General features: G+C 41.0%; 1 non-coding gene and 2 pseudogenes across 1 annotated transcript; 2 read left to right on the top strand and 1 right to left on the bottom strand.

Annotated features, from left to right (window-relative positions):
• Positions 1-9,321: 9,321 nt before the first annotated feature.
• On the top strand, positions 9,322-9,614 carry LOC110139160 (keratin-associated protein 3-3-like; annotated as a pseudogene).
• Positions 9,615-11,900: 2,286 nt separating this feature from the next.
• Positions 11,901-11,985, top strand: LOC139032483 (small nucleolar RNA SNORD70). The gene has a single exon (XR_011485038.1). It is a non-coding gene; the product is annotated as a small nucleolar RNA SNORD70 (small nucleolar RNA).
• Positions 11,986-12,936: 951 nt separating this feature from the next.
• Positions 12,937-24,923, bottom strand: LOC139032373 (vasculin-like protein 1 pseudogene; annotated as a pseudogene).
• Positions 24,924-26,395: the final 1,472 nt, after the last annotated feature.

Raw genomic sequence — 26,395 nt, forward strand, 5'->3', positions numbered from 1 at the left:
GTTCCAAATAGGAAAAGGAGTACTTAAAAGCTGTATATTGTCACTCTACTTATTTAACTATATGCAGAGTACATCATGAGAAATGCTGGGCTGGATGAAGCACAAGCTGGAATCAAGATTGCAGGGAGAAATATCAATAACCTCAGACATGCAGATGACACCACCCTTATGGCAGAAAGTGAAGAGGAACTAAAAAGCCTCTTGATAAAAGTGAAAGATGAGAGTGAAAAAGTTGGCTTAAAACTTAACATTCAGAAAACTAAGATCATGGCATCTGGTCTCATCACCTCATGGGAAATAGATGGGGAGACAGTGGAAACAGTGCCAGACTTTATTTTGGGGGGCTTCAAAATCACTGCAGATGGTGACTGCAGCCATGAAATTAAAAGATGCTTACTCCTTGGAAGGAAAGTTATGACCAATCTAGAGAGCATATTTAGAAGCAGAGACATTACTTTGCCAACAAAGGTCCATCTAGTCAAGGCTATGGTTTTTCTAGTGGTCATGTATGGATGTGAGAGTTGGACTGTGAAGAAAGCTGAGTGCCGAAAAATTGATGCTTTTGAACTATGGTGTTGGAGAAGACTCTTGTGAGTCCTTTGGACTGCAAGGAGATCCAACCAGTCCATCCTAAAGGAGATCAGTCTTGGGTGTTCATTGGAAGGACTGATGCTAAAGCTGAAACTCCAACACTTTGGCCACTTCATGTGAAGAGTTGACTCATTGGAAAAGACCTTTATGCTGGGTGGGATTGGGGACAGGAGGAGAAGGGGATGACAGAGAATGAGATGGCTGGATGGCATCACCGACGTGATGGGCATGGGTTTGGGTAGACTCTGGGAGTTGGTGATGAATAGGGAGGCCTGGCGTGCTGTGATTCATGGGGTCGCAAAGAGTCGGACATGACTGAGCGACTGAACTGAACTGAATATTCCATTGCAAGTATATGCCACATTTTGTTATCCATTCCTCTGCTAACGATCATTTGGGTTGCTTACACCTTCTGACTATTATAAGTAATGCTGATATGAACGTGGGTGGGCAAATATCTATTCAAGTCCCTGCTTTCCTTTGTTTTAGGTATATACCTAGGAGTGGGATTGTGGTGATCTGCCACATATTTTGAACCTTTTCAAAGAAAGTTGCAGACATCCAGTCATTCTACCCCAGCACTTCATCAAACATACATGTACTTTACAGCTGTCACTTTTTCTCCTTCACAAATCTTATCTACACCTTCCTATGAGTTTTGACAAAGACCTATACGTGTATAACTCAAGCATCATTGAGTTACAGAACATCTCCATCACTCCAGAAATTTCCCTCATGTTATAAGGTATTTGTGAAGGGACACTGAAGGGACTTTTCTATTGCTCTGGGGACTGGTGGGAGGGTGGCCAGCCTATAGGCAAGGGGATGTCACCCTGAAACCAAGCAGACCTAGGAAGAGTCTTATTTAAACCATCCAATGAGGTTCCCGGTGACAGAACCCCCCCACCCCCCACCCCAGCCCCAAGCCCTTTGCTTCCTGATGATTAGGAAAAAGACCATGGGAATATACTGTGGCCTCTTAGGCCATCTATGAGTGGAGACAGAAAACAAGCCGTAGCAGCTGATGATTAGAGAAACAAAGGAATGCAGAAAAAAAGATAGAGCAGTCATAAGTCTGCTTGAGTCACAACCATAACTTAAGCCATACATTGGCTCCAAGGGCTCCCTGTTCTGTCTGTTGGGTCCTTTGAGCATTTGCTACCTGTTCTTCTTGCTTGGTGCCTTGAAATAAACACTGTAGTTTCCTTAACCACAACCTTTGTGTCAGTGGCAGATGCAAGTTTGGTTTGGTAACAACCCTAGGAACATGGGTCTCTTGCTTTGGACTTAGGTCGTGTTGCCCCAGAACACACACACACACACACACACACACACACACACACACACACACACACTATGGATTCAGTACACGTCCATTTCACTTCTGGCAGGTTTGTGCCCCTGCAGTCTCACCCAGGCTGTCCCAGTCAGGACACACATAGAACAAATCTGCCACGAACAATAGGTCTGGGCATGCTGATTACCAGCTATGTGAAAGTAATTCAACAAAGAAAGTAATTCTCTACCAAACCTTTGGGCCCCATGGGCAGTTCTGACTGCCAACTCTCAGAGATCTCCAAGGGCTAGTACATGCAGTGGGCCAAGGGAGGGCTCCATATCAACTTCATGGGTTCCTGCAAGAGGATTTTGTTGATTCTTTCATGATTCTGAACTTAGGATATGTCTTAGCATTAGCAGCAAAATAGCTTCCTTGATTGCAGGCAGAGGATGAGGCCATGATGTCCCTGTTGTGTGTGAACCAGCATCTGTGGACCAAGCCTGTTCTGTGCCCATGGGATTTTAGCTTCTGGATTCTTCCTTTTTACTTACTATGTCTTCACAAGAATCACAAGAATATGATGCAGCTATACTCTTAGTGATTTCAAAATTATATATTGCATATAAAATTTATATACTTTCATGTTAAGTAAAGTTTAGGCTTTCCGGAGGAAACTGCTTCCTCACGCTGGCTGCCCTCCCTCGTTCAGGCACCTTGGGGCCAGCGTCCCCTGCCAGCGGAAGCAACTCTCCACCGTAACGTGGCTGATGCTTGAAGAGAGCGTTACTGCCCAGAGCCTTCTAATACAATTTAAAAATTGACTGTGACTCAAGTAAGCGGGAAATGGCGATGATGGTACTGGCACTTGGGGGTATGTTTCAAAGTGATTTTGTTGATTTAGGAAGGAGTTCTAACCCCAAGGGGGTCAGGACCATGATCTGGAGTTGGTAAAAATACAAGTGAGGCCCTGAAACCATGGGAAAGGTCAGCAGTTCAGTGTTTCCCAAGATATTCCCTCCCAGGACTCAACTGCTGGCCTGAGGGGGGAGTGTGAGCCGTTTTGTAGAGCAGGGAATACCAGTGTTGGTTAGTAAACAGGTCAAACAGATAGAGGTGTGTGCTCTTATAATGTAAAGCTGTCCCATCAACCCTCCATAAACCTGGCTTCTGGAGAGCAAGGAGGTTGGCTGTCAGGAGGCCTGGAGTCCCCCCACGCCCAGCTGATGTGTTTAATGGTGGATGTAACACAGCACTTGGGTGTTTGGAGAAGAACTGAGATGCTGCGTTTGGAGCCTGTGACCCCTCTGGGCAGCAGTGTGTGGAGTGACAGTGGCCCCGGACAATATGGTGCATGTGGGACCTCTCTCCATATGCCTGTATAATTTCTCTCCAGGAACGGAGGTGCACCCAGGGAAACTCAGGTATGTAGGCATTCTGGGGTCAAAAAGTTGAAAGCCATAGTAATAATGACCCACTGAGGACTTCCCTGGTGGCACAGTGGATGAGAATCCGCCTGCCACTGTAGGGGACGTGGGTTCGATCCCTGGTCGGGGAAGATCCCACATGCCGCAGGGCAGCTGCCTGTGCGCCACAACTTCTGACCCTGCGCTCTAGGGTCTGCAAGCCAGAGCTACTGACACCTGCGCGTCTAGAGCTGTGTACCTCAACAAAGAGTAGCCCCCCTCTCCTCAAGTAGGGAAATCAACAAAGACCTAGAACAGAGGAAAAAGAAAGTAAGAAAGACCCATCGGGCATCCTGCTGAGTCTGTTGACTGATGCTGGGGGCTGTGTGTCCCCTGGGCGACTCCCGTGGCTTTGATCTGGCTGGCCGTTCAGCTCCCCAGGCCAAGAGCCCTCAGCTGTGCAGAAGTGGTGGGGGGCCTTTCTGTGATTATTTGTAGCACATGAGTGAGACACAAAATACCCTCTGCCTGGGGCATTCTGAGAGTAAGTGATGAAAAGTCCAAGAAGACAAGATTGGTGACAACTTTTTTTTTGAGTCACAAGGAATACGTTGTCCTTTTTTTAAATTTAATTTAATTTTTTTTCATTTATTTTTATTAGTTGGAGGCTAATTACTTTACAATATTGTAGTGGTTTTTGTCATACATTGACATGAATCAGCCATGACAACTTTTATGCCGTGATTCTGCAAAGCAGGAAGAAGTGCAGAGAATTTTGCAGGCCCAGACTGGAAGAATCTGCATCAGGGGTGGATGTACATGTTCCTGCATCTTTTGACATGTCTGTCCAGGCAGATGGGGAGTGAGCCAGAAAATTTCCTGCCTTTTGAAAAAAATACCTAAAAAACGACAACTCCCCCCACACCCCTGCCAAAACACCCCAAAAAGATAAGGCCTTTGAGTGAAGAGTGTATATATAAAAGGGAAAGTGGGTCTTCCTTCCCACCCTCCAGCCCCACCACCAGCTTCTTCAGCCACTGCTGTCAGATCCCTCGAGCACTGGGATCCCCAGAGGCTCCGGGAGGTGGGATTGGCAGGCAGCACATGGTTTTCCTTTGCCCCAGGAAGTGGACTCTGTGTAGGGGAGGAGAATATTTAGAGCCTCATGCTCTTTGTTTTCTTTTCAAAAAATGACTCAACTTTCCTGGTGGTCAGAACCATATACTTCATCATTTCAGGAGTTTGCTTCCTAAGTGGAAAAACAGCACGTACACACAATACTGGGATACAGGTTTGGGGATTCCTAGAGATCTTCTACCAGCAGGGGGCCCATAACTCCAGGTTAAGAACACCCCAGGAGAAAAATTTTGCAAAGTGCAGGAAATAAAATCAAAACCGCTTTCCCATGTCCACTGCCATAAACAGTCTGCTTTTCCTTCAGTTTCCTCTAGCGTTTGCGCTGTCAAAGCCCTTCCCCATCAATTTGCACTGTCAAAACCCTGCCCCTTCTTACAACTGTTTTTTAACAGCTGTGTAATACTCTACTGCGGAGGCATAGTTTGAAGTGAAAGTCGCTCAGTCGTGTCCAACTCTTTGCTACCCCATAGACTATACAGTCCAAGGAATTCTCCAGGCCAGAATACTGTAGTGGGTAGCCTTTCCCTTCTTCAGGGTCTCTTCCCAACCCAAGGATCGAACCCAGGTCCCCAACATTGCAGGCAGATTCTTTGCAGATTCTTTACCAGCTGAGCCACAAGGCTCAGACATAGTTTGCTGTTGGATTTTTAGACTGTTTCCACTTCTTGATCATTAGAAATAACACTATTGTAACATCTGCAGACATACAGTTTTGTCTCTTTTTCACTTGATTTCCTTTGAGTATATTCCTAGAGGTGGGATGATTAGGTCAGAAGATTTAAAGAACTTTTCATGTCCTTGATGTGTGTGTTCACCTGCTAAGTCATGTCCAACTCTTTGCAGCTCCAAGGCCTGCAGCATGCCAGGCTTCCCTGTCACTGTCTCTCAGAGTTTGCTCAGATTCATGTCCATTGAGTCAGTGATGCTATCGAACCATCTTATCCTCTGCTGCTCCCATCTCCTTTTGCCTTCAATCTTTTCTAGCACCTGGGTCTTTTCCAAAGAGTTGGCTCTTTGAATCAGGTGGCCAAAATATTGGAGCTTCAGCTTCAGTATCACTCCTTCTAATAAATATTCAGGGTTGATTTCCTTTTGAATTGACCGGTTTGATCTCCTTGCTGTCCAAGGGACTCTCAAGGGTCTTCTCCAGAACCACCTTGATACACCTTGTTAAATTCTGATGCTCAGACATGTTGTTTTATTTTATTTATTTTTAAATTTAAATGTTTTATTTCGGCTGTGCTGGGTCTTGGTTGCTGCTAGGACTTTCTCTAGTTGCGGTGAGCGGGAGCTACTCTCTAGTTGTGATGAACAGGCTTCTCATTGTGATGACTTCTCTTGTTGTGGAGCACAGCTCTAGGCACATGAGCTCGGTAGTTGTGGCATGCAAGCTTCAGTTGTTGTGGCACACAGCTTTAGTTGCCCATGGCATGTGGAATCTTCAAAGATCAGGGATGAAACCACAGTCCCCTGCATTGGCAGGTGGATTCTAAACAACTGGGCCACCGGGAAAGTCCCTAAACATGTTTTAATTACAGTTTCATCATCAACAGAGCAAGGAAGTGGGCTCAGATGGCCTGTAGGAAGGTAAGGTGCTTGTGGGGCTGGGGGGTGCAGCCTTTAGTTGCTGAGAGTGACTGCTGGAAGGTGCAGAGCTGTGGCCCGTGCTCATGCTCCTGGTGGGAAACTGGAAACTGTCCCTCCCTGCTGCTCCTTGAGGAGGCTAATATTTGCTCAGTAATAGCTCAGCTGGTAAAAAATCTGCTTGAAATGCAGGAGACCCCAGTTCCATTCCTGGGTCGGGAAGGTCCCCTGGAGGAGGGCATGGCAACCCACTCCAGTGTTCTTGCCTGGAGAATCCGTGGACAGAGGAGCCTGGTGGGCTACAGTCCATGGGGTCACTCAGACACGACTGAAGCAACTTACACACACACACACACACACACACACAACCTGAGTACGCTCTGGCTCCTCTCCACCTAAGGGGGCTTGCTTTCAAGATTTGAATAGAATGGAAAGTTAATGCAGAATCCAGTCATTGTGTTCTGACTTCCCAGGCAAACTCCAGAGCTGCAAAGAGTCAGACAGACTGAATAATGAGTTTTCTTTGCTTTGACTATACTGCTTGAATTTCTTGAATCTACAACCCGGAAAACTTCTGTTTAAACTTCTGAAGATACATCAGAATGTCCCATGTTTTATAGGAGAAAATGTAGTGTAGTAAAATGTCAGTCAATTTATTATTTTTTTGTGGTTTCTTTTAATAGTGGATTAGTTTCCTGTTTTTTGCTTTTCTTTTTTTAGGGGTTTGGGGAAACAGAAACCCTATAAATCTTCTTTACTGGATCCACAATCTACTGCCCCTTGGCAACGATAAAAATGGTCTAATGCCTTTCAGGCCATGATGATGACCTTTTGAAAGGCCTTGGAAAATCTGTTTGTGAATTTCCACCAGGCTGTACAATCATTCCTCTCTCAAATTCCTGCATCCCAGATGCTGCTCTAGAAAACTCATTTTACACTTAGGTCCATGAACCATTGAGTTGATTTTTGTATATGGTATGGAGTATGGATGAAAGTTTAAATCTTGTTACATAAGATATCTAATTATTTCTGCACTATTTGTTGAAAAAGGCTATTCTTTCCCACAGAACTGCATTTACATCTTTGCAAAAAAAATCAGTTGTCCATAAATGTGTGGGTCTGTTTTGGGGTTCTTTACTATGTTCATTAGTCTATATTTCTATCTTGATATCAGTTCCATACAATCTTGATTACTACAGCTTAATAGAAAAGAAACCTTGAGATCAGATAGTGTCGGACCTCCAGCTTTTGTTCTTTTTTCACAGTTCGCTTTGACCATTTCAGGTAATTTGCATTTCCATATAAATTTTAGAATTAGTCTGTCAATTTCTATCCAACCAAAGCTGTTGGGAATTTTGTTGGGATTTCTTTGAATCTACAGAACAATTGGGAGAGAACTGACATCTTAGTAATATTGAGCCTTCTGATCCATGAATAAGGTATATCTCTCAACTTATTTAGGTATTCTTTAATTTCTTTCATCAGTATTTCATAGTTGTGAGTTAAGTTTCATAGTTGTAAGTTGTAAGTCTGACACATTTTTGTCAAATTTATCCCTAAGTATTTTGTATTTTTTGATGCTGTTATAAATGGTATTATCTTAATGGGCTTCCCAGGTGGTATGGTGGTAAAGAATCCACCTGCCAATGCAGGAGTTGAAAGAGATCTAGGTTAGATCCCTGGGTCAGGAAGATTTCCTGGAGTGGGGAATGGCAACCTGCTCCAGTATTTTTGCCTGGAAAATTCCGTGGATAGGATCCTAGTTGGCCATAGCCATGGAGTCTCAAAGAGTCAGACATGACTGAATGACAAACTGTGTGCACGCATGCGTGCACATACACCCACACCCATACACATTATCTTAATAATTCCAGCTTCTTACTGTTCATTGCTAGTATATTGGAATAGAATTAACAGCTGTATGTTGACCTCAAATCCTGCAGCTTACTAAATTCACTTATTAATTCTAGCAATTTTTTAAAAATAGATTTTATCAAGATTTTTTATTCATTAAGTTATCTTAATTGGAGGATAATTAATTCACAATATTGTGATTTTTTTTGCCATATATTGACATGAATCAGCCACAGGTATACATGTATCCCCCCATCCTGAACCTCTTCCCTTCCATTCTATTCCTCTAGGTTGTCCCAGAGCACCAGCTTTGGGTGCCTGCTTCATGCATCTATTTTACTTATGGCAATGTACATGTTTCAATGCTATTCTCTCAAATCATCCCACCCTCACTTTCTCCCACTGAGTCCAAAAGTCTGTTCTTTACATCTGTGTCTCCTTACTGCCCTGCAGGTAGGATTGTTGGCACTGTCTTTCTAAATTCCATATATATGCGGTAATATACAGTATTTGTCTTTCTCTTTCTGACTTACTTCACTCTGTATAGTATACAGGGATGATCATAAATCAATAAAGCAATTTTATTTCTTCCTTTTCAATCTAAATGTCTTTTATCTCTTTTGCTTTCCTGCTTACACTGCCAGAACCTCCAGTACAGTGCTGACTAGACATCATGAGAGCAGACATCCTTGTCTTGTTCTTGAATCATAGGGGAAATGCATTCAATCATTACCACTAAGTATTACATTAGCTCTAGGTTTTCTGTAGGTGTTTTTATCAGATTGAATAAGTACCTTTATGGCTGTAGTTTTCTGAGTTTTTTTAAAATTAGAAATAGATGTGAGCTTAAAAAATAGTGAAAAGTGTTTCATCTTATTTCATTCTGGCTGTCACCTTGCTTGCTCAAAAGAAATTGAATTATATCATCAGTAAATAAGGCAAATACATCTGAGATGCATATAGTCATATGCAACATTCATCTGTAGCTAGCCATGCCTTTGTTGATCCAATTAATCATTTGAGTTGCATATTCTAAAATTAGTCATTAAAAATTATATCAATTATGCACATTATTTAAAACTAAGAAGAGAAAAATGAGAAGAATTTAGCCTCTGAAACTATAGCTGAATTGTCTTTTGGACTAATTATCCATAATTCTTGTAAGATTTGGCATTCCAGGACCCTGTGAATATAAAATGTGATCATCTTATGACAAAAAGTGATAAATCAACGAGTCAAAAGCATAATTACTTTAATAAGGGCAGGTACTCTTAATGGACAAGTAAATGCCAAATTGATTAGAGAATTTCAGTGGAAAATGGTGGCATAAATAAAAACAAGAGGAAGCCTTTTGGTGGACCAACACCTGATGAAGGGGATGTATAAAGAGCCCCAAAGTGAGATGAGACATTTCATCCTAGATATTTCATCTTTCACTCCAAGAAACCAAAAGCAAACCAGGTTCCCAATGCCATGGCTTGCTGTGCTCCCCGCTGCTGCAGGGTTCCCACCAGCCCCGCCACTACCATCTGCTCCTCTGACAAATTCTGGGCATGAGTCTGCCTGCCCAGCACCTGCTCACATATGGTTTGGTTACTGGACACAACCTGCTGTGACAGCTGCCCAAACCCTGCCACATTCCTCAACCCTGTGTGCCCACCTGCTTCATGCTCAACTCTACCCAGCCCACCCCAGACCTGGAAACCATCAACCTCACAACCTTCACTCAGGCCACCTGTGAGCCCTGTGTCCCAAGCTGCTGCTAACTGATGTTTGACTCACTCAGTGCCTGGTAATAACACAGAAGCTATCTATTTGGTATGCATTTGCTCAGTATTTTATCACATATTGAGGTAGACCTGATGGCATAGATATGGAAAGCCTACTTTTTACCTTAATGGAAAGAAAATAAATAAATTTTTATGGCTATTTGGCTGAGTAACAATTTGGTTCATTTGCGCAGGTGAATATCATCTGTTATCAAAATAGTATTAAAGTCTATAAGACCTCAGACTCTATTTTATTGGTCATATTGCTTCCTGGATCCCATTTATTGTATTGAGCATTTTCATAGAGGAAAAATAATTTCTTGATGGATTTTCCAGTAAGTTATTTCTGTGGCAAAAAAGAGAAATATATGTGAAATTTTGTTGAGTGCTTTTTCTGTATCTTTGGAAGTAATTATTTAGTTTTTTATATTTAATCTTTTACATTTGAAAGTTTATAACTATGTTCATTTGCATTGATTTTTAAAATGTTAAACCAACCTTGCTTTCCTTGTAAACCCAAATTGATATAATGTATTTTCCCTTTCATACATGATTGACTTTGATTTGCTACATTAAAAAAAAATTTGTTTATTTGACTACACTGGATCTTAGTTGCTGCACATGAAATCTTTGTTGTGTCATGTGGGATCTTTTGTTGAGACACACAGATTCTCCAATTGTGGCACACAGGTTCTGGAGCATCCTGGACTCAGTAGTTGCAGTACCCAAGCTTAGTTGCTCTGTGACATGTGGGCTCGTAGTTTCTCAACCAGCAATCAAATCCTTATTCCTTGCATTACAAGGCAGATTTTTAGCCATTGGACCACCACGTAAGTCCCTGATTTGCTAAAATTTTATTTAGAATTTTCACATTCATACTAATGTAGAATGTTGGTTTAGTTTTACTTTCTTGTAATATTCTTATCTGATTTTGGAATTAGGGTAGCGGGCCTGATAGAATAGGTTAGGATATACTCCTTTGTGTTTAATTTTCTGGAGTTTCCTTTGTGGAAATTGTTTTAACCACAAATTGAATTTCTTCGCATGGAAGTGCCTTGACCAACTTTCATGACAGTGGGATTGCTTTCAAGATTTAAATTAAACAGTAAGCTAATGCAGAAACCAGTCATCATGTTGTGTAATTCTGAGCAAACTGCAGAGAATCGAAGTCTCTGAACCTACTCAGAATACTGAGTTTTGTATTGACTATATTGCTTTTATTTATTTTATTTCTGTCAGGTTATCTCTTTATTTTTAAATGACTTTGGCGGCTTGTGAATTTTAAGGAACTTATTCATTTCAGTTATCAAATTTATTAACAGAAAGTTGTTCACAGTTTCCCTTCTAATTCTTTTTAATATATGTGGAATGTGATGATGTCACTTCTCTCATCTTTGATACTGGCAATTTATGTCTTTTCTTTTAGTTGGATAATTAAAGAAAAATACCTTATTTTGTTGTTTTAGTGGTTATTTTGGGTTTCTGGTATACTTGTCATGGTCTACTTTCAAGTGATGTTAGACCACCACATATATAATATAAGAAAGCGACAGTAGTATGCTTTTATTCCTCCCCTCCTATGCTTTATAGATTTGTCACCATACAGTTTCTAATGCTTACTACAAATCTCAAAATCTGTGGTTTTCATTTTTATAGAAGCAAATATCTTTTAAAAGGGTTTAAACAATAAGAAGAAACCATATATTTTCACTCATGCAGAAACAATTTCTGGTGCTTTGTTCCTTTATCCTGTTTTCATCTGATTTGATCACCTATCTGCTTGCAGAGACAACCCCTTAACATTTCTTGATGTATGAGTCTACTGGTGGGCTTCCGTATTGGTTCAGATGGTAAAGAATCCACCTCCAATGGGGGGGGACCTGGGTTCGAGGTCTACTTATAAGAAATTCTTTGAGCCTTTGGAAGTTTGAAGTACATTGAATTTTGCTTTTTGAAATTAAAGCTTTTCTTTCCCCCAAACTGATGCAAAATACTTATTCCAAGTTAGTTATTTTATGCAGTAGTTTTCCCTCTCAACAGACCTGTGATAACCACATCTTTAAAATCTGTAAATAATGTTATCAAAGTAATCTTAATTTTTGAAATCTCACAAAAATTTATATTCTACAACCTACCCTGAATATCAAGGCTGCAAGAATAACACAACACTTCCTATATCCAAATATTTTACAGTTGTACCTAGAAAGAAAAAAAAAAGGGAAAAAACACATATGCTTGGTTAAGGGCTAACCTTACCTGAGCAGCCAGAAATAAAATAAAATATCCATGTTGATGATGTATTCTTGTTGGACCTGAATTTGCATGATCTAACTCAAATATTCGTCACTACCACTGAGACAACAATGGGTTAACAATGTATTTGTTTTGATATAAAACAACGTTGCCTTGCACATAAGTGAATAGGGAGGAGAAGGGAAAGTGAGGTTAGCAAAATTTAGATCTAACAGTTATTTTTTCATGGCATTTGTACTAGATGGACAAATCAGTGTCATGAGCTTCTCAAACTAAGAGGGACTCTTAACACCTTTTCTATCCTATATAGTAAAAGGCATCTGTGTCTAGCTTTAAGCAGCAGAGGTTATGTTGAAGCTTCAACATCTTTAGATATGGTGGCATACTTTTCTGCTGTTCTAAGTTTCCTCCAAAGCCTGTAATATCTGTAATAGTTTCTCTGAATGTTACTAGCCTAGCATTTAGAGAAATTGGTCGTTTTATGAAGTGTCTACCTTTGGAGCAATATGCAGTGGCAGGAAAGTTTCTTTTATTGGTGTAAGCCTTGGAAGCAGTCCACTACCTCTTCTCCTAAATATGTGGCATTTGCAAAATCAGTGTGCCCTCATAACATTTTTTTCCCTTAAAAAAATATCCAAATTATTAGCATTAATTTAATACAGTTATAACTTCAGCAGTCACTTCGTCATTGACAGCGGTTGCTTGAGCACAGGGGTGAGTGCCCCAAGGGCTGGTAGTAGAAACTGCTGCGCAGACCAGCGTCTCCTCTCTGCACTGCCAGTGCCCACCTGTGCATCGCCCCATATATACTGTGTGTATGTGTGTGTGTCTTAAAAATCTTTCCCACCACACAAAGTTCTCTCTATTAAGCAGATAACAGGGAAGAACAACAACAAAAGCTAAACAAGCCAATTGCTCACTCTCTCTTTGGGATATGGTTATTTCTCCTGTGCATGAAGAATTCACCAATAACATAAGGAAAGGAAAAGAACGATTTCTTCTGTATAATCCATAAACACACAAGCTGACTTTACTAGGTCAGATTTAACTGTGAGCATTTATATACCTACTCCCAGACATTGTCATCAGATGTCTCACGGCTACTTGTCTCTGCATCTGAGTCCTCCCAACTCTGCTCTGAAAGTGCTCCTCTAAGAGGAGAATAGGTTGGAACTTCGACTCTGCAAGAAGTCATTCTTCCCAAAGCCGTTTCTTCTCAGCTGCTCTGTCTTCATGTGGAACTCTCTGAGCTCATCCTCTGTGAGGGGAAGACAATTCTCATCATTTTCAGGATACTCCTGCCATCCTATTGCTTTCAGTAACCTGCGCTCTGCTTCCAAAGAGTGAGAGAGGACCCCCCCCCCGCTTCCTCTTCTACAGGGAGAGCAAGCCAGTTCTGATGATAGCCTTCCTGTCCGTTTTCCTTTGGTTCAGATGTGCTATCGTCCTCCGAATCTTCCAACTTCGCACACTCGCTGCCCTCTGAGAAGTCCCCATTCCGGTCATCCTTCAGAGTCTTCAGGAACTCGTTCTTCCTGTCAGTAGTTCAGCGGGTCAACTTGGTCAGACGAGAGGAGCTGATCTCAATTGGAGGAGTGGTGCTGGTGGGGTCCTCTTTGGGAGAGCTTAAAACTACACCACCAGCCAGTACCACTGGTTTGATAACAGATTGGACTGGTAAAAGCAGACTCTTGGCTAGAGGAAAGGGGTCCTGACTTGTGTTCCATTCTGTTAGCTTTCCAAGCACTGGCCTTGGATAGTGGTGGTACATGCTTAGGAACAGGTTCTTATAGACACTTGAAACCATGGTTGACAATTTGTTTCCATTTGCATGATGAGATCCTGGTGAATGCAGCAGAGAAGGCAGCAGCAGGATCTTCTTTGGAAACTTTTTTGGTGATTAGCATTTTGGAGGGTTGCTTGGCACTAGGTGGGTTTTCTCCACACTCCAGAAGGGGGTCCCAATAGGTCTGCATGGCTGATTCTGTTTGCCAGCTTCTGGATTCAAAGAAGGGAAGTCTTCCTCTTCAAATTGCAACTTTTCCACCTTATCTTCTTTCTTCTCTTCTCTAATATCTGTAGGTGGCTTTTCCTGAAAGGCACAGCCTTTCTGGGAGTGGAAGTTGCCATTCCAGTGGCGATGGTTTCCTGTGCCATGCCCATTATGCTGGCTCATACCATCATGACCTTGTGAAGAGCCATGCCAACCAGATAGGTTCCCTGTGATTCCAGCATATGCTCCCTTAGAGACACCAGAGTCCACAGAATCATGGCGGAACAGGGAGGGCTGGTGCCAAGAATCGCCTGTCATTCAAAGAGGTCCATTGTTGAAAAGCCATCAGAGAAATTATGTCTATGACAGTTTACTCCAAATCTACCATCTCCTTGGGGTAGGTGCTCTCCATGTTTTTTGAAAGTCACTATAGGGGACTTAGCTGACTGTGGTGTTGAGAAATTTAGCCAAGCAGGAACAAAGTCATGCTACACTATTTAAATACAGTGTCTCTTTTCAACAAGGTGAGGCCTCCAACCTCATGGCCAGGATCCCAGAGTATAATCTCTGTGGTACTGCTTCCTGAACTTCTTTGAGTTGCCAGCTGGATTTCCATGAGGTTCTCTTGTTAAGAGGGTACTTAATTAGGCTGGCCAGCAGAATGCCTTACGATGAAGCACAAAGAAGCCAGGCTCTGTGTGGATCAATCTCTCAGTCCTCTCAACTGCTCATCTTAAACTATCTAGTTCCTGACATGTTTCCCAAAGGGGAAGGGAAAAGGGGAGATAGAGGGGAACATACAAAGTATTTGTTACATTTAAAAAATGGGGGGAAGGGGAAAGAGCTATATCAATATTCAGCTCTTTCAACTTCCTTGAGTGATGGCAGTATGATGTTGCTTAGATATATAATACATAGACATTTGAACAGTGAATGCAAATATTGTTCATAGCAAGGTCATAGCTTAGAAAGACCTTTTTGATCTTTTTGGTCAAATAATGTCATTGAAGTGATAGATCAAAAATAAAACATTGAAGGGCTATAAACGATCTTCTGAGTAGTCAACTCTGGTAGCAAAACATCCATCCACATTACAAAGCTCTTAATTTACAAATCTCATTATTCTTACCTGGCTGCTAAAAATAGTCTGTAGGTATGAGTTTATATCCTTCAAAATCTAAGGCCATAAGAAACCTTGTTAAAAAAAAATAGACAGGAACTTGATATGATTTCCTCCAAGAATAGCAGCTTTCAAGGAAAATTTCTTGGTATAAAGCTCCCAAATGTTTCTTCACTATTTATAAATTCACAGCAAAATGAAAACAAGTAGAATGGCAGAGCTTAAGAACAGTCATGGATAAAGTTCCAAAGTGAGGTTTTCTTCTCTTCAGTTTTCTGTGTTTCGCTCGCTCTGCCTGTTCCGGAATACTAAATTGACTTAATGGAAGGTAATAAGAATATTCTGCTTCAGCAGAGAAGTCACTTTGGACCCACTTTCATCATTATTCAATCATTTAAAAGGCCACAGGGCAGTGGAGGGGCTACAGTTAGGGACCAGTTGCGGCATCTGAGGGCGTGTCCCCAGCTTCCTGATCCAGCAGAGGTGGAGAGCACACAGCCATAACAAAGGTCTTCCCAAAAATCAAATTAAAGACATTTTTGATAGATATTGAGTTCTAGATTAACAGATATTTCCCCCCTTCAATACTTTCATGATGTTATTTTACTGTGTTCTTATCTGCATAGTTTTCGGTGATAAATTTGCTTTTATGCTTACCTTTTCCTTCTGTACATATTGTTTTTCCCCTTCTGACTGAAGGTTTTATTCTTGACAATAGTTTCAAGTAATTTAATTATGATGTATCTTGGTTTGATTTTCTTCATGTTTCTTGTGCTTGGATTTCATTGTGTCTGTAAGCATCTGTGGATTTTCATCAAGTTTGAAAAAAAATGTCCACCATTTCTTCAAACATTTTTTTCTGTTCCCCCAGTCATGTCTTCTTCAGGGCCTCCAATTAAATGTATGTTGGGCCTTTGGAAGTTGTCCCACAACTTACTGATACTTTTGGATTTCATTTTTTAAAAAAATTATTATTTTTTTACAATTTGAGTTTGGATAGTTTCTATTGCCATGTCTTTAAAATCACTAATCTTTTCCCCTGCAATGTCTAATCTTTGGTTAGTTTCATCTAGTTTATTTTTTCCTCTCAGAAATTATTGTTTTCCTGTCAAAAAACTTGAATTGAGTGCTTTTAAAATATATTTTTCAAGTCTCAACTTTGAAATCAGGAGGAAAATATATGTATTAGCTATTTTAATGTTCTTTTCTGTTATTTCTTTTACGTGTGTCAATTCTGGACTGGTTTTGTTTGACTTTTCTCCTCATTCCGGAGTGGGAGTGAGAGTACCCAAGTTAAATGTGGAGTCTGCTGGTCTGCCTGGGAAGAAACAGCTGCCTGATTTTGAGTAGGCATAAAACTTCAACTCCAGGAGCCCAGTGAAATGACTTGGCTGCATCCAGTCCAGGCTCTACATGACCATCTCCTGTTTTGCCCTTCCTGAATTATGAGGTGAACATGCTCACCCAGGCAGCAAAGGACCCTATTGTCTTCAGAAGGGCACCACACAGCCTCACCTGGGATATGTCAGACTATGATCACTGGAATGCAAATATCCACCTTGTCTCTTCTAAGATGTGCCCACAAACTCCACCCAGCTCAAATTCAGTCACCATAAATGGATAAGGAGCTAACTTTCTGTGACCTAATCCCAAGACCAAGGCACTATGCTTCCAAGTCTAGCTTGGCTCAAATATCTTTGCCTACTAGGGTTATTTTCCTGTTGTGGTGGTGAAATTGCGATTTTCAATAGCTGAGAGAAATTCAGACTTTATTTCTCTTAGTAAGAAATCCACTGTGAGGTAGGTGATTACCAGAAGTTGGTATTTTTTTTAACTGTATAGATGGATCCCTGAAGAAATGGTCATAAATAATAATATTTTAAAGAAATTAATCTGTGCCTACAGGATGCAATCAGTGGGGCAAATATCTATCAGATAGATCTCTTGTCCATTTAAAATTTTATATATTTATAGCTTTGAGGCATAATACAAGTGGAGCAGGAACCTAGCCAGCAGCAAACAAACACAATTTCAAGAGGGAGATTTATTACTGCCTCTGGAAGTAAATCATAGCTGATATTCTGGGCTTAGTTTATTCTGAGCATGTGATCTCACTCAATCAGATCACGCTAAATATAGACCTGGAGAGGAGTCATGGCAGAACATTGATAGAACCACAAGCTGCCACCTGGGTTTTTCATGTCTTTTTCAGAAAGCAGTGAATTCATCTCAGCACTCAGTTTCTTTTAAGATAAAGCAGGAGGATCATCCCTTGCTGATTCCTGGAGGGAAACACAAACTGCTATGAAAATATATTCACAGTTGTATTTAGACTTATAGAATTTGGGGACAAAATTTACTATCTTTTTGCAAAATGTCCCTCTGCTCCACCATACCCTGTAACATTCCATCCCTTATAGGATTATTGGCCATGATTTTTCTGATGATGAGAAGCATTAATGATGACTCATTTTGCTGATATTTCTCTACATGCCCAGAAGGGTTTGTGTAATCTGTCTTGAAAGAAAGACCTTCTTAGAACTATAATGTTTATCAAAATATCAGAGAGATTTGGGTAATCTAGCTTAAACTTCCCTATCAGCCTCACTACCACCTTTGGAAAGAACACAATGTAAAATCTCCAGGATGGTTAAAAATTCATCCTAGTAATCAGGTTGTTTGGTGAACAAGTCCCCACAACCTCTCTCACAATCATTCCCTTCAGGGCTACTCACATGGTGGGTGTTCAATTCAACAAGTACTTGAAAAAAAAAAAGGGAAAGGAAGAGTGGCCAGAAAGCAGAATATACACATGTACACTAGCAGCTTACTCCCAGCCTAGGCTGTCTGTCCTGCACAAATGACCTGAATGACACCACGTGTATCTTTTCACTTTCAGAGCTTCCCTGATGGCCTGATGGATGGTAAAGAATCCACCTGCTATGTAGGAGACGCAGAAGATGCAGATTTAATCCTTGGGTTGGGAAGATCCCCTGGAGAAGGAAGTGGCAACCCACTCCAGCATTCTTGCCTGAAAAATCCCATGAATGGAGGAGCCTGAATGGGCTACAGTCCAAAGGGCTACAGAGAGTCGGACATGACTGAGAAACTAAACATACATATCTTTTCACCAACTTTCATGACCTGCCAGCAAATGTGCTTCCAAGCGTGATAACCTGAGGCATCGTTTCAGTCGAGCTCTGCCTTCACTTCTCTTCCTGGATGCACTTCTGCATGTGACTTTTTGGTTATCGGATCCTCTCATGGTGATAGATGACCTCAGAAGCTAAAATGTGAAAGGACAAATCTCACTGGGAGGGGGAGATGGTCACTATGTCTTTTACTATAACTATCATCCTTGACTTGCGGTTCCCTGAACATGTTTTTTTCCCCCACCTTTCATCAGTTTAGTTCATTTCAGTTCAGTCACTCAGTTGTGTCTGACTCTTTGAGACCTCATGGACTGCAGCACACCAGTCCTTCCTGTTCATCACCAACTCCTGCAGTTTACTCAAACTCATGTCCATTGAGTTGGTGATGCCATCCAACAATCTCATCCTCTGTCGTCCCCTTCTCCTCCCGCTTTCAGTTTTTCCAAGCATCAGTGTCTTTCCAAATGAGTCAATTCTTTGCATCAGATGGCCAAAGTATTGGAGTTTCAGCTTCAGCATCAGTCCTTCCAATGAATATTCAGGATAGATTTCCTTTAGGATGGATTGGTTGGATCTCCTTGAAGTCCAAGAGACTCTCAAGAGTCTTTTCCAACACCACAGTTCAAAAGCATCAATTCTTTGGTGCTCAGCTTTCTTTACAGTCCGACTCTCACATCCATACATGACCACTGGAAAAACCATAGCTTTGACTAGATGGACCTTTGTTGGCAAAGTAATGTCTCTGCTTTTAAATATGCTATCTAGGTTGGTCATAACTTTCCTTCCAAGGAGTAAGCACCTTTTAATTTCATGGCTGCAGTTACCATCTGCAGTGATTTTGGAGCCCCCCAAAATAAAGTCAGCCATTATTTCCATTGCTTCCTCATCTATTTGCCATGAAGTGATGGGACCAGATGCCATGATCTCAGTTTTCTGAAAGTTGAATTTTAAGCCAACTTTTTCACTCTATTCTTTCCCTTTCATCAAGAGGCTCTTTAGTTCTTTTTTGCTTCCTACCATAAAGTGTGGTGTCATCTGCATATCTGAGGTTATTGATATTTCTCCTGGCAATCTTGATTCCAGCTTGTTCTTCATCCAGTCCAGGATTTCTTGTGATGTACTCTGCATATAAGTTAAATAAACAGGGTGATAATACAAAGCCGTGATATACACCTTTCCCGATTTGGAACCAGTCTGTTGTTCCATGTCTAGTTCTGACTGTTGCCTCTTGACCTGCATACAGATTTCTCAGGAGGCAGGTCAGGTCATCTGGTATTTCCATCTCTTTCAGAATTTTCCAGTTCATTGTGATCCACACAGTCAAAGGCTTTGGTGTAGTCAAGAAAGCAGAAATAGATGATTTTCTGGAACTCTCTTGCTTTTTTGATGATCCAATGGATGTTGGCAATTTGACCTCTGGTTCCTCTGCCTTTTCTAAACCCAGTTTGAACATCTGGAAGTTCATGGTTCATGTACTGTTGAAACCTGACTTGGAGAATTTTGAGCTTTACTTTACTAGTGTGTGAGATGAGTGCAACTGTGTGGTAGTTTGAACATTCTTTGGCATTGCCTTTCTTAGGGATTGGAATGAAAACTGACCTTTTCCAGTCTTGTGGCCACTGCTGAGTTTCCCAAATTTGCTGGCATATTGAGTGCAGCACTTTCACAGCATCATCTTTCAGGATTTGAAATAGCTCAACTGCAATCCCATCACCTCCTCTGGCTTTGTTCATAGTGATGCTTCTTAAGGCCCACTTGACTTTGCATTCCAGGATGACTGTCTCTAGGTGAGTGATCACACCATCATGATTATCTGGGTCATGAAGATCTTTTTTGTACAGTTCTTCTGTGTATTCTTGCCACCTCTTCTTAATATCTTCTTTTTCTGTTAGGTCCATACCATTTCTGCCCTTTATTGAGCCCATCTTTGCATGAAATGTTCTCTTGGCTTCTCTAATTTTCATGAAGAGATCCCTAGTCTTTCCTCTATTTCTTTGCATTGATCCCTGAGGAAGGCTTTCTTATCTCTCCTTGCTATTCTTTGGAACTTTGCATTCAACTGGGTATATCTTTCCTTTTCTCGTTTGCCTTTTGCTTCTCTTCTTTTCACAGCTATTTTTAAGGCCTCTTCAGACAATCATTTTGCCTTTCTTTTTCTTGAGGATGGTCTTGATCACTGCCTCCTATACAATGTCATGAATCTCTGTTCATAGTTCTTCGGGCACTCTGTCAGATCTAGTCCCTTAAATCTATTTCTCACTTCCATTTTATAAGGGATTTGATTTAGGTCTGAATGGTTTAGTGGTTTTCCCTACTTTCTTCAATTTAAGTCTGAATTTGTCAATAAGGAGTTTATGATCTGAGCCACAGTCAGCTCTTGGTCTTGTTTTTGCTGACTGTATAGAGCATCTCCATCTTTGGCTACAAAGAATATAATCCATCTGATTTCAGTATTATGTGTAGAGTCTTCTCTTGTGTTGTTGGAAGCGGGTGTTTGCTATGACCAGTGTGCCTACCTTTCATCAGATCCCAGTAATTGCTTTGGTATAATATAAGGAGAAAAAAAGTGTATTTACTTTAATAGAGACTTGACCTCATGCAGTCGTAGGAGCTGGTATGGCCCTAGTCTTTATGTCTGTTGCTAGGTCTTGGAGTTTACAGGGAATGTAGCCAGGAGGAAATGTAGATAGAACGTGAGAGAAGACAAACAGAAGCTGGAGCCCGAAAGAGCAGACTAAAACCCAAGTCTGTTCTTGCTGCCTCTGACGTTGATGGTACACATATTACATAGAAACCAGGACCTTTTTATCAATGAACTAACCATAGACTGCAATCCCAGAAGTCAGAGAAACTGAAGGGGGATTTAGGGAAAGGTGAGTCAGTCTCAGGCCAGTGAGGTGAGTCAATAGGTGAGGACTGTAAGAGAGCTACAGATGGCTGGCTTTCCACTTCTGTCCCCAAGATACTGCAGAAGAGCCTCTCTGTGACCTCCCCTGTTTAGAATAGGGAGCCCTGGGAAATGTAGTCCAGCCTAGACAGTGACATAGCCCCCATACCGAGCCCCCAAGCAGATTATACTATACAGATCTAAATAAAAAATAAGCCCACCAAAATAACTGTGTTGCTAATTGTACTAGAATAGCAGTAGTCATAGCTCCATCAGTAAAGCATCTGACTGCAATGCAGGAGACCCGGATTTATTTCCTGGGTCAGGAAGATCCTCTGGAGAAGGAAATGGCAACCCACTCCAGTATTCTTGCGTGGAGAATCTCATGGGCAGAGGAGCCTGGCAGGCTACAGTCCATGGGATTACAAGAGTTCAACACAACTTAGAGACTATGCCACCACCAACAGTACTAAAGAATTTTTAATCTTAGGATTTTTTTGCATTCTTAAAAATTATCAAGGATACCACAGATCTTTTGTTTATATAGATTATATCTATTTATACTTGTTATTTTAGAAATTAAAACAAAGAAATGGAAAAATATTCATTTATTTATAAATAAGAATAATAAACATGTAATAAACTATTACATGTTAATATGAGTAACATCTTTTTATAGAATTAACTATATTTTCCAAAATTGAAAAAATGAATGAGAGGAGAGATACTCTATATTTTTCAAATATCTTTAACGACTTTGTTGTTACTGTTTAGTTGCTAAGTTTTGTCTGACTCTTTGTAACTTTATGGAAAGCAGCACCCCAGGTTCCTCTGTCCTCCACCATCTTTTAGAGTTTGCTAAATTCATGTTCGTGGAGTCAGTGATGCAATCTAACCATCTCATCCTCTGCTGCCCCCTTTTACTTTTTTTTTTTAAATTTAATTTTAATTTTTTACCTTCAATCTTTCCCAGCATCAGGGTCTTTCCCAATGAGTCAGCTCTTTGCATCAGGTGGCCAAAATATTGGAGCTTCAGCTTCAGAATCAGTCCTTTCAATGAATATCCAGGATTGATTTTCTTTGGGATTGACTGATTCAATCTCCTCGCAATCCAAGGGACTCTCAAGAGTCTTCTCCAACATCACAGTTCAAAGCATCAATTATTTGGCACTCAGCCTTCTTTGTGGTCCTACTCTCACATTCATACATGACCACTGGACAAACCGTAGCTTTGACTAGATGGACCTTTGTTGGCAAAGTAATGTCTCTGCTTTTTAATATGCTGTCTAGGTTGGCCATAGCTTTTCTTCCAAGGAGTAAGCGCCTTTTAATTTCATGGCTGCAGTCACGATCTGCAGTGATTTTTGGAGCCCACGAAAATAAAATGTCACTCTTTCCAATTTTTCCCCTTCTATTTGCCATAAAGTGATGGGACCGAATGCCATGATCTTAGTTTTTTTTTTTTTTTTTAACATTGTGTTTCAATCCAGCTTTTTCATTCTGCTTTTTCACCCTCATCATTAAAGAGGTTCTTTAGGTCCTCTTTACTTTCTGCCATTAGAGTGTTATAATCTGCATCTCTGAGGCTGTTGGTATTTCTCCTGGCAATCTTGATTCCAGCTTGTGATACATACAACCCAATATTTTGCATGATGTACTCTGCATATAAGTTAAATAAGCAGGGTGGCAATGTACAGCCTTGTTGTACTCCTTTCCCACTTTTGAACCAGCCCATTGTTCCATGTCTGGTTCTAACTGTTGCTTCTTGACCTGCATACAGGTTTCTCAGGAGAAGGTAAATTTTTCTGGTACTCCCATCTCTTTAAGAATTTTCCAGTTTTTGTTATCCACCCAGTCAAAGACTTTAACATAATCAATGCAAGAGAAGTAGATGTTTTTTTCTGAAACTCCTTTGCTTCCTCCATGATCCAATGAATGTTGATAATGTGATTTCTCGTGCCTCTGACTTTTCTAAACCCAGCCTGTAGATCTGGGAATTCTTGGTTTACTTACTGCTGAAGCCTAGCTTGAAGAATTTTGAGCATAATCTTGCTAGCATGTGAAATGAGCACAATTTTACAGTAGTTTGAACATTCTTTGGCATTGCTTTTTCTTGGGATTGGAATAAAAATGGACCTATTCCTGATTGGAATAAAAATGGCCACAGTCCTGTGGCCACTGCTGAGTTTTCCAAATTTGTTGACGTATTGAGTGAAACACTTGAACAGCATCATCTTTTAGGATTTTAAATAGCTCAGTTGGAGTTTTGTCACCTCCACTAGCTTTGTTAGTAGTAATGCTTCCTGCAGCCCACTTGACTTCACACCCCAGAAAGTCCGGCTCTAGGTGAGTGACCACACCATTGTGGTTATGCTGGTTATTATACCTTTTTTGTATCATTCTGTGTATTCTTGCCACCTCTTCTTAATCTCTTCTGCTTCTGTTAGGTCCTTACTGTTTCTGTCCTTTGTAGTGTCCATCCTTGTATCCTGCCCTTTCTACCTTGCCTTTGCTTCTTTTCTTTCCTCAACTATTTGAAAAGCCTCCTCAGACACCCACTGTACCTTCTTGTATTTCTTTTTCTTTAGGATGGTTTTGGTCGCTGCCTCTTGTACAGTGTTACAAACCTCTATCCATAGTTCTTCAGGCACTCTGTCTACTAGATCTAATCCCTTGAATCTATTCATTACCTCCACTGTATAATCCTAAGGGATTTGATTTAGGTCATACCTGAATGGCCTAGTGGTTTTCCCTACCTTCTTCAATTTAAGACTGAATTTTTCAATAAGGAACTCATGATCTGAGCTACAGTCAGCTCCAGGTCTTGTTTTTACTGACTGTATAGAGAGCTTCTCCATCTTTGGCAGCAAAGAATATAATCAGTGTGGTTTCAGTATTGACCACCTGGTGATGTCCATTTTTGTAGAATCATCTCTTTGCTTGTTGGAAAAATGTGTTTGCTATGACCAGCATGCTCTCTTGACAAAACTCTGATAGCCTTTGCCCTGCTTCATTTTGTACTCCAAGACCAAACTTGGCTGTTATTCCTGATATCTCTTGACTTTCTACTTTTGCATTCCAGTCTACCATGGTGAAAATGACGTCTTTTTTTGGTGTTAGTTATAGAAGGTGTTGTAGGTCTTCACAGAACCATTCAACTTAAGTTTCTTCAGCATCAGTGGTTGGAATATAAAGGTGAATAACTGTAATGTTGAATGGTCTGCCTTGGAAATGAACTGAGATCATTCTGTCATTTTTGAGATTGCACTCAACTACTGCACTTCAAACTCTTTTGCTTACTATGAGGGCTGCTTCATTTTTTCTAAGAGATTGTTGCCCACAGTGGTAGATATAATGTTCATCTGAATTAAATTCACTCACTCCCATCCATTTTAGTTCATTAATTCCTAAGATGTCGATGTTTATTCTTGCTATCTCCTGCCTGACCATGTCTAATTTACCTTGATTCATGGACTAACATTCCAGGTTCCTGTACAATATTGTTCTTTACATCATCGGACTTTATTTTCACCACCAGACACATCCACAACTGAGCATCATTTCTGCTTTGGCCCAGCCACTCCATTCTTTCTTGCTGTGTGTGCTTAGTCACTCAGTCATGTCCGACTCTTTGTGACCCTATGGACGGTAGCCCACCAGGCTTCTCTGTCCGTGGGATATTCCAGGCAAGAATACTGGAGTGGGTTGCCATCCCTCCTCCAGGGGATCTTCCCAACCCAAGGATAGAGTCCAGGTTTCCCGCATTGCAGGCAGATTCTTTACCATCTGAGCCATCAGTGAAGCTATTAGTAATTGCCCTCTGCTCTTCCCCAGGAAAGTTTTGGAAACCTTCCAACCTGACGGGCTCATCTTCTGGTGTCGTATCTTTTTGCCTTTTCATACTGTCGATGAGATTCTCCAGGCATGAATTCTGGAGTGGGTTGCCATTTTTTCCTTTGGCAGACTGTGTTTTGTCTGAACTCTCCACTATGACCTGTCCATCTTGGGTGGCCCTGCATGGCATGGCTCATGGCTCATTGAATTATGCGAGCCCCTTTGCCACAAAAAAGCTGTCATCCATGAAGGGCATCTTTAACCTTTACCTTAATAGAAAACAGTTAGATTCTCATATCATATCAAACAGTTATATCATTCTGAATTTAGTCTGCTGAGATTCCACTCATCACGTAACCCCTGGCAAATTCCACCACTCAGAAGGGAATGAGAGTAAAAGACAAATAGCTTCTTAGTGTTGTCAATGAAAATAGCTTTGACTTCATGAACCCCTTCATAGGATCCTAGTTTTCCCCAAGGGGGATAGACCACACTTATCCAGAAGTGAAGCACTGGGGCAATTATCTAATCATTGGAACCCAAGTAAACTGCTCATGGCTCAATTATTTGAGCAATTTAGATATTTCTCCTTACAGTTCCAAAAACTCATGACACAATATTCTACATCATTTTGCCCCTGCAGATTCTAGTAGTAAGAGGTAATAGAATTGGAAAGACAGAAAGAGCTAGAGAGAGAACAAAGACAGGAAGAAAGAGGAAGGAAGGGCACACACCTGGAGTTTGCCTCATAGACCTTCACCATCAATTTGCTGAGAAAGAAGCAGGTCCAGAGTTCCTTGTGTGTTCTCAGAAGAGACCAGCCTTCCGTGTAGTCTCACTGGGTTCAGCGACCAGTTTCAACGTGTTCCCTGAAGCTGTTGCAGAGTGGTCAAAGAAGTCCGGAGTGGGAGTAGAGACCTCATTGTGGATATTGAGCCATTTTTAAATGCCCCTGGCCCATCCCTGCCTCAGTTCAGTTCAATTCAGTTGCTCAGTCATGTCCGACTCTTTGCGACCCCATGAATCGCAGCAGGCCAGGCCTCCCTGTCCATTGCAAACTCCCGGAGTTTACTCAAACTCATGCCCATCGAGTCAGTGATGCCATCCAGCCATCTCATCCTCTGTTGTCCCCTTCTCCTCCTGCCCCCAATCTCTCCAAGCATCAGGGTCTTTTCCAATGAGTCAACTCTTTGCATGAGGTGGCCAAAGTATTGGAGTTTCAGCTTCAGCATCAGTCCTTCCAATGAACAGGAGACTGAAAAACCAAATTGCTGCACTGTTGTCTATCAGTGATATTTTCATGTGCCTCAAAATCTCTTTTTTTTTTCAGTCTTTTTCAAGTGCTATTTTAAAAAAGTTGATTATAAAAGAAAACTCTTCTCCTAGAAAATATGAACATATTTATCAAGACACTAACTATGGCTTAAAATGATAATGTAAATTTTTATAATATCATTTTTATAAATTAAAGCCTTTATTTGGAATAAGAATCCTCTGAAAGATCAACATTTTCTTTTCACCAAGCCCTGGTTCCCAGCC

This window comes from Odocoileus virginianus, chromosome 31, assembly GCF_023699985.2.
Source record: "Odocoileus virginianus isolate 20LAN1187 ecotype Illinois chromosome 31, Ovbor_1.2, whole genome shotgun sequence".
Lineage (NCBI taxonomy): Eukaryota > Metazoa > Chordata > Mammalia > Artiodactyla > Cervidae > Odocoileus > Odocoileus virginianus.